The following is a 21400-nucleotide window of genomic DNA, read 5'->3' as shown; positions in this document are numbered from 1 at the left end:
TACGGGAGGAATTCGGGAACCGGAAACTGCAGAATTCAGCAAAGTATTCACATATTCTGGCCACCGCATGTCACTGTTGGGAAAGCTACCACTCACCTGTGAACACAAAAGCCAAAAATGCTAAATTGAATTTCACATATTGTTGACTGTGATGTACCAGCAATACTAGGACGTGAGACATGGGAGATGTTAGGTGTGGTTGAAAGAGTGCATGGAATCACAACGTAAAATGACATTCTGATAGACAGTCATCTGTTCACTATTCTTGGATTCCTACCAGGACATCACCACATTCAGTAGATCCCATGGTCCCACCAGTGATTCATCCACCAAGAAAAGTCCTGATTGCCCTGAAAGACAACAATCATTGATGAGCTACACAAAATTAAGGGGTGTAAATCACTAAACAGCATGAACCGAACAACTGGGTAAGCAGTAGGGTCACAGTGGTGAGGATCAGATCCACCTTCAGATCACATCACAAATCCGGTACATGGCCATGTGCTCTCTGCAGAAGGTCTCGATCTAGATTGAGAGAAAGTGAGAGCTGTAACACACATGCCTACACCAGAAAACAAGCAGGCACTCATGAGATTCATGGTCATGATTCATTACCTTTCCAAGTTTATTCCCAGCCCGTCTGAAGTCAGCGCACTGATCCAGAGATGCAGCTACTACACACAAGGACCATGGAAGGATGGCCCAATGAGAAAAATCCAAACATACTGGACATTGAAAGCAGAAAAGCAAAACACAGATTCAAGACATGCTGCAGAGAAGACAACTCAAGCAGAAAAGTTATTATGACAGACAGAAAAAGAGCCCACCAAGCATATACATGTGGAACAAGGTGAGAATTGAGAGTGCAACCTGCTATCATGATCAGCCACGATTCTTAACAGTCCAGACGCCAGATGGAAGAACCTATAGGAGAAACAGAACACACATTCACAGGACACAGTTCAAGTTCCTGTCCTTCTCCAGATATGGTTATGAACAGAAACAGAAACAAATGTCCTGCTTATGAACAAGTGTGTCACTTTACCAAAAATGTGTCTAACAAAACAAATCAAAGCAGAAGGAGAAAAGAAATCATGCAGTTGAACAAAATGCAGAGGTTTACTCATTGGAAAAGCTGAAATCAGAAAAACATCAACACTGTCACAACAAAAGTGAACAGAATAACTGGACTGTAAATAAAACTACAAGAACTTTGCATTCAGCACCAGTGTCCAACTTGAAAACAATGTCATCGCAGCACAGATCTACAAATCAAAAATGCAAGATTGAATTTTACATTGTTGACAGTGCAATACTAGGACGTGAGACATGCGAGATGTTAGGTGTGGTTTAAAGATGGAAGAACCTAAAGGAGAAACAGAAAACACTTCCTCAGGACGACTGAAAGAGTTTCCATCAGAATCACCTAATGTTGTTGCCGATTCCCGTTTCGAGCCGCAGGTCAGTGAATCCAGTCCACCTGCAGAAACTGGTATTGCAAAACAAACCAGACTTACCTGAGACACATCCGAGAGAGGCATTCTTCACAAGGTCAGGAAGACAAGAAAACACAAGGACTGAATCTGGAACACACATACAGTGCACATTTAGAATATTCACAAACACATTCAGAGGACACGGTTCAAGCTCCTGTCCATCTGCTGACTGAATTTAAAGTTACTGACATTTATTGCATCTTAGATTTGTTTAGGTTATTCTGCAATGTCAAGCTATTCTCATATATGAATAAAAACAAATAAAAAAAATAAAAAAAGTGGGGATGTCACCTATGTTATGTACCAAAGAGGCAACCAAACACAAAGTATAATCACCGAGTCGTCCTTAGTCCATACTTTACACTGAGGAACCGGTAAGAAGAGAGGAAATCAAGCAGAGGGGAAAACCGGCAGTGGTGTTCGAGGAGCCCTCAGCTTTTCTCGGGCCTGTTGAAAGCACTGACGCGTACACCACAGACCTGAAGAAGGCAAAAGACCATGAATTCAGTGAGTTGCATGACTCGTTAATCAGAGACAGGACTGTTTGTGGTATTGGGGAAGACTAATTGTGGGCAAGGTTGCTGAGAAAAACAGATCGGACACGGACAAAGGCCATGAATATCTGCTGTACAAATGAAGGAATATCAAGTGAAGTGAAAAAAAAGTGCTCAATGACATACAAAACAGAACGACAGAAACAAAACAAACAGTTGGGTTTGAACACAAAAGCAAATCCAAACTAGCGAAAAATGAACAAGCAACAGAAGCAAGCTGCTCCAGATGTGGTTATGAACACAAACAAAAACATGTCCTGCCTATGGCCAAGTGTGTAAATCCTGCAACAGAAATCACTTTACCAAAAATGTGAAAAACAAAATCAGAGCAGAATGAGGGGAGAAAAAAAAAAAAAAAAAAAAAAATAAAATCATGCAGATGAACAAAGCAAAAATCATAGCAAAAACTTTTTAGAAGGGTTACAGCAGAACAGGGTAGGCAAGAGCAGCCAAACGCATTCGCACCCGCAGACCGCAGGGGGCAGCTCAGCACACAGAAAAGAGAGAAGAAATGAAGAAAAAAAAATAAAATAAATAAACAATAATAATGAAGAAGAAGGATTATTATTTATATATGAAAATGAACAGCATTGTAACACCGCTCAAGCACAAAGCAGTCAAAATTTATACAGAACACAGCAGTGTAACCATTCTCATGCAGAACAGAAGCAGGACAGAGCAGCCCAACACCGTTCAAGCAAGTGGCACAGCAGCGAAATATCGTTCAAGCACAAGACAGCAGCGTAACAATTTTGATGCAGGACACAGCAGCCCCACATGGTAAAAGCAGAACACAGCAGTGAAATACCAATCAAGCAGGACACAGCAGCGTAACAATTTTGATGCAGAACACAAGCAGGACACAGCAGCCCAACACGGTTCAAGCAGAACACAAGCAAGTTGCACAGCTGCAGCCACCTTTAGCACTGTGCTTGCAAGGCAATCTTGTAAAAAATTAGGATTATTGAGGAGTCTGAAGAAGTCGAATGCGCCACCTTTCCGCACTTCGCTGGGGAAGATGCAGTGAAGGTCTACAACATGTTACAATTTAGTGAGGAAGAAACTGAAACAAGAAATGTGCTGAAAAACAAGTTCAGGGATTGCAGGGTCAAGAAAGAACCTACCCCTATGTTCACCATTTGTTCTTCACGAGAGCTCAGGGTCCAGCTGACAGCACTGAGGCGTACAGGAGGAATTTGGGGACCAGAAACTGCAGAATTCAGCAAAGTACTCACATATTCTGGCCACCGCATGTCACTGCTGGGAAAGCTACAGCTCACCTGTGAACACAAAAGCCAAAAATACAAAAATGAATTTCACATATTGTTGATTGTGATGTACCAGCAGTACTAGAGCGTGAGACATGGGAGATGTTACAGCAGGACAGGGTAGTAAAGAGCAGCCAAACACAAATGCACTCGCACAAGCAGACAGCAGGGGGCAGCTCAGCACACAGAAAAGAGAGAAGAAATGAAGAAAAAAAAATAAAATAAATAAACAATAATAATGAAGAAGAAGGCAGCTCAGCACATGGGGGAGAGAGAAGAAATGAAGGAAAAAATAAAATGAAAAAAAGGTTTAGGTTTATGTATGAATATGAACAGCACTGTAACACCACTCAAGCACAACAAAGCAACAAAACAAATTATACAGAACACAGCATCATCATTTTCATGCAAAACAAACAGGACACAGCAGCATAACAATTTTTATGCAGAACACAAGCAGGACACAGCAGCCCAACATGGTTCAAGCAGAACACAGTAGCGAAATATCGTTTAAGCAGGGCACAGCAGCATAACGTTGATGAAAAACACGCAGGACAGCAGCGAAATTATTATACAGAACAAGTGACCCTGTTCAAGCAGAACACAGCAGAGTAACAAATTTGATGCAAAACACAAGCAGGACACAGCAGCCCAACACGGTCGAAGCAGCACACAAGCAAGTGGCACAGCTGCAGCCACCTTTAGCACTGTGCTTGCAAGGCAATCTCATCAAAAATTGGATTTTTAGGTGCAAAAGTTTTACCTGTTTCTTACCGAGAGTGGGATTATTGAGGGGTCTGAAAAAGTCCAATGCGCCACCTTTCCACACGTCGCAGGAAAAGATGCAGTGATTGTCTACAACATGTTACAATTCAGAGAGAAAGAAACTGAAACAAGAAATGCGCTGAAATACAAGTTCAGCGATTACTGTGAGTCAAGAAAGAACCTACCCTATGTTCACCATTTGTTCTTCACGAGAGCTCAGGATCCAGCTGAAAGCGTACGGGAAGAATTCGGGGACCAAAAACTGCAGAATTCAGCACAGTACTCAGACTACATATTCTAGCCACCGCATGTCCTCGTGGGAAAGCTACCACTCAACCTGTGAACACAAAAGCCAAAAACGCTAAACTGAATTTCACATATTGTTGACGGTGATGTACCAGCAATACTAGGACGTGAGACATGGGAGATGTTAGGTGTGGTTGAAAGAGTGCATGGAATCACAACTTAAAATTACATTCTGAAAGGCATTGATCTGTTCACTGTTCTTTGATTCCTACCAGGACATCACCACATTCAAGTAGATCCCATGGTCTCACCAGTGATTCATCCACCAAGAAAAGTCCCGATTGCCCTGAAAGACAACAATCATTGATGAGCTACACAAAATGGAGAAAAGGGGTGTAATCACCAAACAGCATGAGCTGAATAACTGGGTAAACAGCATGGTCACAGTGGTGAGGATTTAGGCAGATCAACCTTCATGATGAAAGTTCCAAGCTCTGCACACTGAACATACCCATTGAAAGATACAGATTCCTCTGACTTTCTTTTGGAGTGTCCTCAGCTTCAGAGGTATTCCAAAGGTCAATTGCAGACTATTAAAGGCCTGGAAGGTGTCGTCAACGTTCCGAACGATATCTTAGTCTGGGGTGAAACGGTCAAGGAAACATGACGGCAGACTCCAAGTGCTGAAAACGGAAAGACAGTGGAACCTGAAACTCAACAAAAACAAGTGCAAGATCAGATCATCACAAATGCGGTACATGGCCATATGCTCGCTGCAGAAGGTCTCAATCCAGATCAAGTGAGAGCTGTAACACACATGCCTGCACCAGAAAACAAACAGGCACTCATGAGATTAATGGGCATGATTCAGTACCTTTCCAAGTTTATTCCCAACCTGTCTAAAGTCGGTGCACCTCTCAGAAAACTGCTTGAGCATGACACTCCGTGGCAAGTCAAGCACAAAGCTATGAAAAACTGAAATCTCTGGTACTGGTAACACCATGGTACTGGTACACCATCTGTAGATGCGAGCTCAGAAGGCTTCGGAGCAGCAGTTCTGCAGGAGGGAAAGCCAGTGGCTAAATTACATTCCGAAAGGCAACAGCAAATGATCCAGAGATGCAGCTACTACACACAAGGACTATGGAAGGATGGCCCAATGAGGAAAAATCCAAAACATACAGGACATTCAAAGAAGAAAAGCAAAATGCAGATTTAAGATAAGCTGTAGAGAAAACAACAAGTAGAACAGCTATTATGACAGACAGACAAAGAACCCACCAAACATATACATGTGGAACAAGGTGAGAATTCAGAGAGGGCAACCTGCTATCATGATCAGCCACGATTCTTCACAGTCCAGACGCCAGATGGAGAAACCTATAGAGAAAAAAGAGAACAGAACACACATTCACAGGACACAGTTCAAGTTCCTGTTCTTCTCCACATGTGGTTATGAACATTAACAGAAACAATGTCCTGCTTATGGACAAGTGTGCAAATCCTGTAACAGCAAAATCACTTCACCAAAAATGTGTCTAACAAAACAAATCAGAACAGAATGACGGGGGAAAAAAAATCATGCAGTTGAACAAAAAGGCAGAGCAGGAAGATTTCTTCATTGGAACAGTTGAAGTAAGAAACAAAAACAGGAGTATTAGATAAACATCAACAGTGTAACAACAAAAGTCAATAGAATAACTGCACTGAAAATAAAACAAGAACATTGTTTTCAAGTTGGACACTGGTGCTGAATGCAAGGTCATCTCAGGAAATGTCTACAAGTCACTTAGATTTGAAACAAAACTCCAGAATTCAGCTTGAAAACCGCTCACATATTCTAGACACTGCATGTCACCGTTGGGAAAGCTAACGCTCACCTGTGAACACAAAGGCCACAAATGCAAGATTGAATTTCACATTGTTGACAGTGATGTACCAGCAATACTAGGATGTGAGACATGTGAGATGTTAGGTGTGGTTTAAAGAGTGCATGGAATCACAACGTAAAATGACATTCTGATAGACGGTCATCTGTTCACTGTTCTTGGATTCCTACCAGGGCATCACCACATTCAGTAGATCCCATGGTCCCACCAAGAAAAGTCCTGATTGCCTGAAATACAACAATCATTGATGAGCTACACAAAATGGAGAAAAGGGGTGTAATCCCCAAACAGCATGAACTGAACGACTGAGTAAGCAGTATGGTCACAGTGGTGAGGATTTTGGCAGATCAAACTTCAGATCACATCACAAATCCGGTACATGGCCATGTGCTTTCTGCAGAAGGTCTCAATTTAGATTGAGAGAAAGTGAGAGCTGTAACACACATGCCTACACCAAAAAACAAGCAGGCACTCATGAGATTCATGGTCATGATTCATTACCTTTCCAAGTTTATTCCCAGCCTGTCTGAAGTCAGCGCACTGATCCAGAGATGCAGCTACTACACACAATCACCATGGAAGGATGGCCCAATGAGAAAAATCCAAACATACTGGACATTCAAAGCAGAAAAGCAAAATACAGATTCAAGACAAGCTGTAGATAAGACAACTCAAGCAGAACAGCTATTATGACAGACAGACAAAGAGCCCACCAAGCATATACATGTGGGACAAGGTGACAATTCAGAGAAAGGCAACCTGCTATCATGATCAGCAACGATTCTTCACAGTCCAGACACCAGATGGAAGAACCTATAGGAGAAACGGAAAACAGAACACACATTCAAGTTCCTGTCCCTCTCCAGATGTGGTTATGAACATAAACAGAAACAATATCCTGCTTATGGACAAGTGTGCAAATCCTGTAACAGCAAAATCACTTTACCAAAAATGTGTCTAACAAAACAAATCAAAGCAGAAAGAGAAAAGAAATCAAGTAGTTGAACAAAATGCAGAGGTTTACTCATTGGAAAAGCTGAAATCAGAAAAACACTGACACTGTCACAACAGTGGACAACTGGACTGTAAATAAAACTACAAGAACTTTGCATTCAACACCAGTGTCCAACTTGAAGACAATGTCATCGCAGCACAGATCTACAAATCAAAAATGCAAGATTGAATTTTACATTGTTGACAGTGCAATACTAGGACGTGAGACATGCGAGACGTTAGGTGTGGTTTAAAGATGGAAGAACCTATAAGAGAAACAGAAAACACTTCCTCAGGACGACTGAAAAACAGTTCCCATCAGCATCACCCAATGTTGTTGCCGATTCCCATTTTGAGTCGCAGGTCAGTGAATCTGGTCCACCTGCAGAAACTGGTACTGCAAAACAATCAGTCTTACCTGAGACACATCCGAGAGGCATTCTTCACAAGGTCAGGAAGACAAGTGAAAACGCCAGCAAGATACAAGGACTGAATCTGGAACACACACATACAGTACACATTTAGAATATTCACAAACACATTCAGAGGACACGGTTCAAGCTCCTGTCCATCTGCTGACTGAATTTAAAGTTACTGTCATTTACTGCATCTTAGATTTGTTTAGTTTATTCTGCAATGTCAAGCTATTCTCATAAATATGGTGTCAAATGTACAGTTCATGTAGTTCAGTTCAGAGACTTCATCTCATTTCCCTTGAGTTTTAAAGCATTATGGTCAGACAGTGTTTGTATGAACGTTGTTGAGAGTCCTGCACAGCCCAAATCATCCTCATTTATAGTTCTATTCATATTAAGAGAAACAAAAATATATAAATTCAAGTGTGGGGATTTCACATTATGTAGCTAAGAGGCAGCCCTACCTAAGAATCACGCAGGTCACCCAAAAGTAATAAAGTGTAAGTGTACCACAGAGTCGTCCTTCCTCCATACTGCACAGCCATGCAGTGAGGTGAGGATGACTCCATTCGAGGCCCCAGAACCAGACAGCAGGCAGGAGGGTGGTGGAGAGAGCCAGGTCTGCCGATGGAACAGTTGAAACTGGGCATCTCAACACATGGGAAAGAGAGAAAAAACACAAAGGGTTAGGAGGGAGGGAGGGAGGGAGGGGGGGGGGGGGGGGGGGAAATCACAGCAAAAACTTTAGACGGGTTACAGCAGGACAGGGTAGGCAAGAGCAGCCAAACGCACCCGCAGACAGCAGGGGGCAGCTCAGCACACGGGGAAGAGAGAAGAAATTAAGAAAAAAATAATAATAATGAAGAAAAGGTTTAGGTTTATATATGAATATGAACAGCATTGTTACACCGCTCAAGCACAACAAAGCAGTCAAACAATTTATACAAAACACAGCAGTGTAACCACTCATGCAGAACACAAGCAGGAGAGAGCAGCAAAACACCGTTCAAGCAGAACACAAGCAAGTGCCACAGCAGCGAAATATTGTTCAAGCACAAGACAGCAGCGAAACAATTTTGATGCAGGACACAGCATCCCCACATGGTAAAAGCAGAACACAGTAGTGAAAGGTTGTTCAAGCAGAACACAGCAGTGAAATACCAATCAAGCAGGGCACAGCAGCGAAATATCATTCAAGCAGGGCACAGCAGCGTAACAATTTTGATGCAGAACACAAGCAGGACACAGCAGCCCAACACAGTTCAAGCAGAACACAGTAGTGAAATATCATTCAAGCAGGGCACAGCAGCGTAACAATTTTTATGCAGAACACAAGCAGGACACAGCAGCCCAACATGGTTCAAGCAGAACACAGTAGCGAAATATCGTTTAAGCAGGGCACAGCAGCATAACGTTGATGAAAATCACAAGCAGGACAGCAGCGAAATTATTATACAGAACAAGTGACGCTGTTCAAGCAGAACACAGCAGAGTAACAAATTTGATGCAAAACACAAGCAGGACACAGCAGCCCAACACGGTCGAAGCAGCACACAAGCAAGTGGCACAGCTGCAGCCACCTTTAGCACTGTGCTTGCAAGGCAATCTCATCAAAAATTGGATTTTTAGGTGCAAAAGTTTTACCTGTTTCTTACCGAGAGTGGGATTGTTGAGGAGTCTAAAACGGTACAATGCGCCACCTTTCCGCACGTCGCAGGGAAAGATGCAGTGATGGTCTACAACATGTTACAATTCAGAGAGAAAGAAACTGAAACAAGAAATGTGCTAAAAACAAGTTCAGGGATTACTGAGAGTCAAGAAAGAACCTACCCTATGTTCACCATTTGTTCTTCACGAGAGCTCTGGATCCAGCTGAAAGCGTACAAGAAGAATTCGGGGACCAAAAACTGCAGAATTCAGCAAAGTACTCACATATTCCGGCCACTGTATGTCACCGTTGGGAAAGCTACCACTCACCTGTGAACACAAAAGCCAAAAATGCTAAACTGAATTTCACATATTGTTGACGGTGATGTACCAGCAATACTAGGACGTGAGACATGGGAGATGTTAGGTGTGGTTGAAAGAGTGCATGGAATCACAACGTAAAATGACATTCTGATAGACATTGATCTGTTCACTGTTCTTTGATTCCTACCAGGACATCACCACATTCAAGTAGATCCCATGGTCTCACCAGTGATACATCCACCAAGAAAAGTCCCGATTGCCCTGAAAGACAACAATCATTGATGAGCTACACAAAATGGAGAAAAGGGGTGTAATCACCAAACAGCATGAACCGAACGACTGGATAAGTAGCATGGTCACAGTGGTGAGGATTTTGGCAGATCAAACTTCATGATGAAAGTTCCAAGCTCTGCACACTGAACATACCCATTGAAAGATACAGATTCCTTTGACTTTCTTTTGGAGTGTCCTCAGCTTCAGAGGTATTCCAAAGGTCAATTGCAGACTATTAAAGGCCTGGAAGGTGTCGTCAACGTTACGAACGATATCTTAGTCTGGGGTGAAACGGTCAAGGAAACATGACGGCAGGCTCATCCAAGTGCTGAAAAGGGAAAGACAGTGGAACCTGAAACTCAACAAAAACAAGTGCAAGATCAGATCATCCCAAATGTGGTACATTGGCCATATGCTCGCTGCAGAAGGTCTCAATCCAGATCAAGATAAAGTGAGAACTGTAACACACATGCCTACACCAGAAAACAAACAGGCACTCATGAGATTAATGGGCATGATTCAGCACCTTTCCAAGTTTATTCCCAACCTGTCTCAAGTCAGTGCACCTCTCAGAAAACTGCTCGAGCATGACACTCCGTGGCAAGTCAAGCACAAAGCTATGAAAACCTGAAATCTCTGGTACACCATCTGTAGATGCAAGCTCAGAAGGCTTCGGAGCCGCAGTTCTGCAGGAGGGAAAGCCAGTGGCTAAATTACATTACGAAAGGCAACAGCAAATGATTCAGAGATGCAGCTACTACACACAAGGACCATGGAAGGATGGCCCGATGAGGAAAAATCCAAACATACTGGACATTCAAAGAAGAAAAGCAAAATGCAGATTTAAGACAAGCTGTAGAGAAGACAACTCAAGCAGAACAGCTATTATGACAGACAGAAAGAGCTCACCAAGCATATACATGTGGGACAAGGTGAGAATTCAGTGAGGGCAACCTGCTATCATGATCAGCCACGATTCTTCACAGTCCAGACGCCAGATGGAAGAACCTATAGAAGAAAACAGAACACACATTCACAGAACACAGTTCAAGTTCCTGTCCTTCTCCAGATGTGGTTATGAACAGACACATTTTTGGTAAAGTGATTTTGCTATTACAGGATTTGCACACTTGTCCATAAGCAGGACATTGTTTCTGTTTAACAAAACAAATCAGAACAGAATGACGGGGGGAAAAAAATCATGCAGTTGAACAAAAAGGCAGAGCAGGAACATTTCTTCATTGGAACAATTGAAATCAGAAAAACTCAATACATCAGAAAAACATTGACAGTCACAACAAAAGTGAAAATCAAAATAAAAACAACAACTTTGTCTTCAGATTGGACACTGGTGCTGAACGCAATGTCATCACAGCACAGATCTACAAATCAGCTTTGAAACAAAATCCAGAATTCTGCTTGAAAACCACTCCCATATTCTAGACACTGCAGGTCACCGCTGGGAAAGCTAACGCTCACCTGTGAACACAAAAGCCAGAAATGCAAGATTAAATTTCACATTGCTGACAGTGATGTACAAGCAACACTAGGACGTGAGACATGATGGAAGAACCTATAGGAGAAACAGAAAACACCTCCTCAGGATGGCTGAAAGAGTTTCCATCAGAATCACCTAATGTTGTTGCCTATTCCTGTTTCAAACAGCAGGTCAGTGATTCCGGTCCACCTGCAGAAACTGGTACTGCAAAACAATCTGACTTACCTGAGTCGCATCCGAGAGAGGCATACAGAGAGGCTTCTTCCACAGACCTGAAAAAGGCGAAAGACCATGAATTTGGTGAGTTACATGACTCGTTAATCAGAGACAGGAGTGTTTGTGGTATTAGGGAAGACTAATTGTGGGCAAGGTTGCTGAAAGAAACAGGTCGGACATAGACAAAGGCCATGAATATCTGCTGTGCAAATGAAGGGACATCAAGTGAAGTGAAAAAAGTGCTCAATGAAATACAAAACAGAACGACAGAAACAAAACAAACAGTTGGGTTTGAACAGAAGAGCAAATCCAAACAACTAAAACTGAACAAGCAACAGAAGCAAGCTGCTCCAGATGTGGTTATGAACATAAACAGAAACAATGTCCTGCCTATAGCCAAGTGTGTAAATCCTGCAACAGAAAAATCACTTTACTAAAAATGTGTAAAACAAAACTAATCAAAGCAAAATGAGGGGAAAAAAAATCATGCAGTTGAACAAAAAGGCAGAGCAGGAAGATTTCTTCATTGGAACAGTTGAAATCAGAAAAACAGAATATTAGACAAACATCAACACTGTCACAACAAAAGTGAAAAGAATAACTGCACTGAAAATCTTTAAACAACAAGAACATTGTTTTCAAGTTGGACACTGGTGCTGAATGCAAGGTCATCTCAGGAAATGTCTACAAGTCACTCAGATTTAAAACAAAACTCCAGAATTCAGCTTAAAAACCGCTCACATATTCTAGACACTGCAGGTCACCATTGGAAAAGCTAACGCTCACCTGTGAACACAAAAGCCACAAATGCAAGATTAAATTTCACATTGTTAACAGTGATGTACCAGCAATACCAGGACGTGAGACATGATGGAAGAACCTATAGGAGAAACAGAAAACACCTCAGGACGACTGAAAGCGTTCCCATCAGCATCACCCAATGTTGTTGCTGATTCCTGTGTCGAGCCGCAGGTCAGTGAATCTGGTCCACCTGCAGAAACTGGTACTGCAAAACAATCTGACTTACCTGAGACACATCCGAGAGAGACATTCTTCACAAGGTCAGGAAGACAAGTGAAAACACCAGCAAGATACAAGGACTGAATCTGGAACACACATACAGTACACATTTACAATATTCACACACACATTCAGAGGACACGGTTCAAGCTCCTGTCCATCTGCTGACTGAATTTAAAGTTACTGTCATTTACTGCATCTTAGATTTGTTTAGTTTATTCTGCAACGTCAAGCTATTCTAATAAATATGGTGTCAAATGTACAGTTCATGTAGTTCAGTTCAGAGACTTCATCTCATTTCCCTTGAGTTTTAAAGCATTATGGTTCGACAGAGTTTGTATGAACGTTGTTGAGAGTCCTGCACAGCCCAAATCATCCTCATTTATAGTTATGTTCATATTAAGAGAAACAAAAATATATAAATTCAAGTGTGGAGATTTCACATGTTCTGTAGCTAAGAGGCAGCCCTAGCTAAGAATCACGCAGCTCACCCAAAAGTAATAAAGTGTGAGTGTAGCACAGAGTCGTCCTTCCTCCATACTTTACACTGAGGAACTGAACCGGTTAGCAGAGGAAAAAACGGCCGTGGTGGTCGAGGAGCTCCTCGGCTTTTCCGGGGTCACGCAGACGCCGCCAGTCCCTCTCCGGTGCGGGAGTGGAGACGACGACTCTCGGTGTCCGTCGCGCCGGTAGTGCTGGAGCTCAGACGCCGCGTTGGAGGAGTCACGGGTCAAGCTGGACGACTTCCTTGCAGAGCGGCTGGAAAGCTCGTTTTTCCGCGGTCGCCATGTTTTTCGAGGGTAAAGAGAAAAACGCAAAGCGCGGTTAGTGAGACAGAGGACTGTACAGTAACACAGACAGCACAAGGATTCCAACAAGTGCCTAAGATGAAGAAGACAAAGCTCACATTACGGACTGTAAAGTAGGATGGCCGGTCGAAGCTCTGTGTGGAATCACGGCTCGAGCTTTGAAAGCAGGGCCGCATCGAAACAGCAGCTCAGAGTCTCCTGAAAATACCTACGATCACGTGACCGCCGGAAACGAAGCTTCCTTACGTCACTGGAACGCAATCGCGGGTCAATGCGCGTGAGTTTCCGGTCCCGCTGTAGACGAGCTGCATATAATCTGAAATATGTACTTAAATAAAACGGAAATACAGAACATGTGTGAATCTGCTTCACTTTCATGATAAAATTATTGACATTTCTCAGCATTCAAGGTTTTTTACTGGAGACGATGTGAAATGACCTTGAATAAAAACATTTTACAGCTCTATTTCTGTGTTCAACAGATGTACAGTCTACATGCACATTCAACAGTGGTGTTTTTCCCTTAATCTAATAGTGTCAAACATGGCTGTTTTGTTTAGGAGGAGAGTAAAGGAATTACACACTCAGATGAAATTCATTCAGTTAAAGGAAGAAACGCAGTCCGACATCGCTGTATGGAGCAGTTTGGACAAAGCTTATGAACACAAGTGAATCAGGCAGTGGTGGTGTAGTATTGTATTTGTACAACAGGTGGCGCAGTAGAGCTGTGAAGCTGAGCAGCATCCAACCACTTTTCCCTCATTTCTGCATGAAAGGGTTGATTGATTACAGACTCATTTTTGTGATAAAGGATCTGCCCTGTTTTTAGACTTTTATAAAGCCTCAGTTCAGCAGAGCTTTATTTTATTAAGTAATTATTAGATATTTTCTTTATATTATCTGACAGTAACACACTAAATGTCCAAATGTTGGTGGACACTATTTTTTAATCAATGCATTCAGCAATCAGTTGCACCCATTGCTGACACAGTCCCTAAAGAAGTACTGCCAATAGAATAGGACTCTCTGGAACAGATAAACATGAACCTATCGGCTCCATGCCTAATGCCAATCGTGGGCTAGAGAGGTATAAAGGAATGATAAACCTCTGGAATGATGGTGCTCATGATGCCCTTTACTTCTAGGGTGAGCTGGGGAAACTTTTAGCTTTGAGTTGGAGATGAGGTTGGGTGATCATCCAATATTCTGACCTCACCAATGCTCTTCTTGCTAAATGCATTTCTCACAGCAATGCTCCAAAATCTAGCAGAAAGTCTTTCATAGTAGTAGAAACAGTTACTCCAACAAAAGCAGGCTAAACTCCTTTTTAATACTCTTGATTTCAAAAGAAACAACAAATAAGCAGGTGTCCAAATACTTTTGTCATATAGTGTATTTCTTAGAAATGCTGAATTCTTTTGTTGAAGAGACTCTGGTCAGTTCTGAGAGCGGCAGGTCTAAACTTAAACCTGGACTAAATAAAGAGAGGAGTTTTAGATTTTACTTTGAGTAGAAACAAATAAACATCCAGAACACATCAGTAATGCAGAACAGCTCTTCATTCAGGCTCTTTTCCTGAACATGATATTAATAATATAAACTTTACAGCTGTTTGAAAAAGATGAAGCATTAAGGAGGAGTCTAAAGTAAGTGTAGAAATGAAGACGCTGCTCAGCACTGATGTAAGTATTAATGATAAACTGATTAGTCGTGTGCTTCTCTGTGGACAAGTTGTGATGAAAAGGAGGATCTCAGCCCGTTCTCTTCCTACAATGGAAAACACACACACACACACACACACACACACACACACACACACACGTTAAACACTTCATACACTTCCATCGCCAAATATGAGGGTTTATTTAGGGTGTATTCTACACACTGCACACTAACATGTTTCTATAAAACAACAATGGGGCAGAAATGAAAGTATTGCAGCACTGATATTAAAAAGTACCACAAGTGTTTGAGCAGCATGAGTGTAGAGCTTTTGCACTGACTGCATGTTAAACTGAAGGTCACACTGATGGTCAATAAGAGGAAATATCTCACATACTTTAAAAATGAATCTTAGTCTAGATACAGGAGAGGAAACCTCGGTCTCCTGGTTTAAAAACTGTATGTTGAGGAGTTTAGTCAGTTGTGGATAAATGCTGCATCAGCATGTTCAGAAACTTCAAACAGCATGTTAGCGTGTGGGTTGTTGTGAAAAAGGTTTCTTCTTTTTTCGTCAGGATCTGCTTGAGAGACAACATGACAGATTATAGATAGATAGATAGATAGATAGATAGATAGATAGATAGATCACTTTATTTATCCCACAGGGAAAGTCAGTTTTTACAGCAGCAAAATCAAAACAAGAGAGCAGCATGATAGAGGCATAAAAGCGTAAAAAGTGATTGTAGTGCAGTAATAATTACATTAATATAATGTAATATACAGAATGAATTATGTGTAATGTAACAGTGCAGTAACTACATTAATATAATGTAGTGATGTAAGGCATCCTGGGGTATCATTACAGTATAGAGTTTTAAAGTGGCAGTGCAGATGACAGAGCTGTGTGGCAGTACATACTGATGAACAGAATAGTGTCCGATTGAGAAACAGCGGGACTGTTCTATTAGTACACTCAGTGCACAATAGTGTCCCGGCACAGTGATGAGGCGTTGTACAGCGAGATCGCTGTTGGGAGAAACGATCTCCTGTACCGTTCCTTACTGCTGCGGAGCTGAAGGAGCCTGTTACTGAAAGTGCTCCGCTGCTTGACCAGTAGATCATGGAGGGGGTGGGAAGTGTTCTCCAGAATGGCAGTGAGTTTGCTCAGAACATGTCAAGTGATCAATCTAGAACATGTCAAGTGATTTGGATAACATCAAATACCTCAGAGTTTAATAGTAGTTAATAATAATAATAAATTGAAGGGGAGTTGAAGCCTCGGTCTCCTGGTTTCCTGCATCACTGTGGGAGCAAAGGTTCCAGCTCAACCATGACTCACGAAGCAGGACTTTCCTATCAGAATTAAACCCAGCCAGTAGGTCAAGACTTAGAGCCATGCTTGAGGGCTACAAGGGGTTTACTTTACTTTATTCATTTATTCACTCACCACTCAACTCACATACCTTAATCTTGGGAACTTTGGCCTCCTGGTTCTTTGCTTCATGGTGGACTGTGTGAGAACAGCTTCTGCCTCCACCACTGGACCACAGAGCACAACCTCACAAGCCTGCTGGGAACACGAAGAAGCAGAAACTTCTGCAGAGGAAGCAGAATGATGAGCATCCTGCTGGGAAAAAGTTCAAATTCAGTAGGCATAGCTCCATTCAACCTCACAAGTTAGTCAGAAATTTCATTTTTCTAATGACAAATGACAGGTATTGGGTCCTATGCACAAAAACACAAGCACACACACCTAAACACAATAAATGCATGTAGTCTAATGCAAAACTACTGACAAGGTCTTCCAGCTGTAATAAGTGGGCTTTTGTCAAACTGGTGGTTCTCGTGGTGTGCAAACTGACTGACCTCTTTATCTGTTCTTTGCTTCAAAGTCTGGTACATTTTAAAAAAGCTCAAGCAGGTTAATCACATGGACATGTCTGACTTTGTCGGTGTCTCCCTGAAAGATAACACCTTCATTCTGTAGTTCTGTAGTTAATGGCTGAGGCGAGGTCAGGTCCATCACCAACTGTGCTTAAAACTTCTGCATCTGTGTCTACTCCACATTTTCACAATATCCATAGTCTGTAGACTCTACTAGACGCTACTAGAATTCCAGGTTATGTCTGGAAAATCTAGATTACTACTGGCTCCCATTTTCACAGTTACAGCCTCATTAACTTCATTTAGCATATGGGCTGTCAGTTCAGTTGCTAAAGCGTTCACTTCAGCCATTCAGCTTCTCCACCCTGGTCCTGGAGGCACCCACCGTACATTTAAACATTAAATTAAACTGAGGTTGCAATAATACCTACTAATTTAATGTTTCTACTGTTTAAGCACTGCCAGTGTGTTGTGGCACAGCAAATCCTGTCCCAAGTCCCGTGAGCTTCTGAACCTAATATTTCTATATATTATTATATCATTAGCTACAGTTAATTCAGTGTCTCTGCAAATACATTTCAGGATCTAATAAAACCCACAAATTCATTTTACCTTGTGTTGCCAAAGTATGAGCAGGACTACCAGATTTAGCCCCTGCCTCCCAATATCTAGACAAATAGCAGCTTCTGGAGCTGTTTAATTCTGCTACTTAGAAGGAGGACTACTTTCAGATACTGTAAAGCAATCAGTACTTTTTCATTACGCTTCAGAGCTAAAATGTGACCCTGGAAGTTTTCAATTCACACTTAAATAAAAACTAATGAAATATGTGAGGTAAAGTTGAGTTAAACAGAGCTAATGCAGCTCAGCATCAGCTATTAACTCTAACTAATATTCCTACTGGAGGAAACAACAAGATTAGCTAAAACAGCTAACGGCAGAAAGCCTGTGTTGTCGGATGAAACAGTATATAAAAGTTAGTCCGTTTTTATCAGGACCTTTTCCAACAACGTGGAAAATAAGACCCCTCTTTTAGAAAGGTTAGAGCTCCCGAAGTTTCTAAGTCAGCAGCGCTAGCAAGTTAGCTCCTACAGTCGTACAGCTAAAGTACAAACACACACGAAACCAGAAAACCAAGCTTTCAAAGGTATATTTCAATAAGGTAAAAGATCAGCTTAAAAGCAGCTAGTTCACATGAACTCACCTGGCTCTATCGGGAACGTCTGTCCTGGGTGCCTCCTTGAAGTAGACTGACAGACTGGAAGGGGCGATACCGGTGACTGCGCCTTGTCCCAACACAACTGGACTACAGCTTCATTTGGGCAAAGCTGGAGCGACGATGAGGATTGCAGATGGAAAATCTTCCATAAACTCAAAACTGCTAAAGCTCCTCATTTAGATAACGCTTTAAACACTGTACACTCATATGCAATTGTACACACACTGTTTAATTAGCATATTTGATTTCATTTAGAAAGTCCAGAATATGCTGCTTTAGCATTTCTATGTTGTTTATTTGATGAACAATCCACATTTAGTACATCATACATATTTATAGTACTAAACTGTAAATCATACAGATTTAAACATTTGATATATTTTGTTATTTTATTAAATAGGTTAATTCTCAGCGTCTTTAAAGCTTGCAGATGAAAACACTGAGAGATAGAAAGTATAAACTTCAGTACTGGAAATCATGATGTAATTGAATGTCATTTACAATGGCTGAACTAGAAAACAGCTTGGTCATCATGGTCTTCCTCTTCTCCTTCGTACTGGTACTATTTGCAGTACTGGTACCGTTATATGTAATTGTGAGGAAGACTTATTATTTCTTCATATTTAAAACTACACCACTGTATTTGACCTCCCCCCCCCCCCCCCCCCCCCCCTAAAATCTGATCTCTGTGTGGGAGGGAATTTGCACATTCGTTCTGGGAGCAGTAATTATAACTGGTGTTTGGGTTGTCCTGGTGTAACCCCGCTGTTTCTGTCCCTCAGTAAAGCGACTGTACGCCAAGTTGGTTGTAAGCTTTAACACATCTGTTTAAATATCAGTAGTAATAAGTACCACTTTATGCCAAAAAGATTTAGGACCGTGGGAATGTGATGTCACTTGGTCGGATTGTCCCACGTGACATCATTGAGTAGGTAAATTTGTGCAAATATTTCCCATTTTTTTCCAATGGTAGAAGTGTGGGAAATGTTTCTAATTCTTTCTACCCACAGTGTAGTCAAAAACAAGACCCTAACGTTTTATGCTTTGACGTTTTGCAAGAAACATAATGCAGTATAGATTTCCATAGACCAGCTGTTGCTCTCTGTCACACGTGAATTGTCCCCACTGTAGGAGCTTGGGAATTTTTAATGAAATTTTCCCACAGTTTTCCTGTGTGTGTGTGTGTGCGTGCGCGTGTCACAGCTGCACCAAAGACCCTTAGTCAGAGAGAAGCAAAGTCTTAAATGTTTATGGTTTGGCGTTTGGGTTTGAGAAAAGTAAGGCGTGTGTTTTCATCAAACAGTTCCTCTCTGTAAAACGTGACTAAAACATAATGGTAAATGGTCGGGGTGACGTTAAAACCCCACCTCTGACCGTAGATCTTCCACACATCACCAGTGAAAGAGCGGGACCCAAACACACACACACACACACACTTTGAGGAAACTCAGTATGGATTCCAGCCAACTTCCCAAGGAGGATCTTGAATCGATCGGACTACTTTCACCAAGGAAACGTAGGAAGAAAGCTTTCGGAAAAACCTGCATTTGCACAGCGTACCGTTTCCCTGTGGCTTCAAAAGTTGCGGGAGCAAATGGTCGTAGAGGATCTCGCACCTACGGCCGAAGATATTGCAACATTCCTCCGGAATACTGGCCGTCCGTCATCAGAGAGGAAATGGTGTCTGAAAATGTCGTTTCGAGGGTGAAACCTCCGGGAGATAAACGTGATAAAAAGGATGATGTGAAACAAAACGTCACGCTGGGGAAAAGAAGACCGAGCGACTTTGTTTTCCGGTGCTCTGATAGACTGTTCAAACAGCGCCAGATTAAAGACTTTGAGGGAAAAGGGTCTCTGGTCATTTCACCGAAAAAGAACAAAAACGGAGAACGTTACGTTGTTTTTCACAAGTCCAGCTTTTCTGAGAAGGAAAAGAACTGTAACCTGACCAATGTGAAGCTGACTGAGAGAGAGAGAGAGAGAGAGAGAGAGAGAGAGAGAGCTGTACATGCTCAATCAAACCATCCCGAAAACAGAACAAGTTGGAGAAATCCATTCTATGCTGGTTCAGACACGAAACACGAGACCCACCGTTCACGATTCGGGCTCCTCTGTGCCTGTAAGGAAAGGTGGACTGATGAGCGTTAAGATGAGATCCGCCTTTCAACAACGACGCATAACTCTGATCATCTCACGCTATACGGAGCACGATAACGCCTGCAGAGTTCAGCTGGAGGTGTGAACGGCTGAGGTCAGACGTGAAGAAAGTTTGTGTGAAAATGACGAGGAGCAATGATTTACTTTTTCACTGCACTCGAAAATGAGACCGAGGAGATCATTGAAGGTTCGCTGCTGGAATCTGAACTTTTAGACGTCTATGAAACGACCCGTCACATTTTGACAGATAAGTAAAACGTTTTCTTTTGTTTGTTTATTTATTTTATACCTTAATCAGCTTCCATAGATCATGTGGAAGAGATGCCTTATGTTTGACCATTCAAATCACAGTAATCACGTACGATCCTTTCAACACTTTTCTTTCTCTGTACCAGCGAGAGACAAGTGCACCTGTATCGACTGCGACATTCCTGGGATGAGAGTCCTGCTGACCAGTCAAAACGACCAGGACGACCACGATGAATTTAAAAATAACAAACGGGTGAAGGTTGTCCTCACCTTCGCTAAGCGAGAAGCAAAACGGCATCGAAAGTCGGCCCGGTTCACCTCTTACAGACGAGGAAAGTTCAGAAGATGTGATAAACATAATGATGACAAACCTGCCATCCTCCGGGAGCGACAACGATGATGATGATGATGATGATGATGATGAAACCATGGTGAGCGACGAATCTGAGAACGTAGAAATTGTGGGTGTTAAAGAATGGGAGGTTGATGATGATGATGATGATGATGATGATGAGGTGAAGGTATCGGAGAATGGTCGAAGAAGAAGAAGTGGAAGAAAAGATGAAACGGGAAACCAAGAAATGATAAAATGACAGAAATGTCAAAGCTTTAGAAAAGGATCTGCACACGAGCTCTCAAAGATATGATCAGAGAATGGAATGAGCAACAGTGTGAGGGGTGTAAAATTGACCATCCATCACAAAATCAACAGACCTGTGAGGAAGGAGTGCCGGTGCGTTTCCTAGATGTGTTCAAACAAAAGTGGTTCAGCGTTCTGGACGAAAGCGAGAGCCTCCTTCACCAAACCATGCGTC

The sequence above is a fragment of the Salminus brasiliensis genome, chromosome 20, assembly GCF_030463535.1.
Source record: "Salminus brasiliensis chromosome 20, fSalBra1.hap2, whole genome shotgun sequence".
Classification (NCBI taxonomy): domain Eukaryota; kingdom Metazoa; phylum Chordata; class Actinopteri; order Characiformes; family Bryconidae; genus Salminus; species Salminus brasiliensis.
This window is presented reverse-complemented; position numbering follows the sequence as displayed.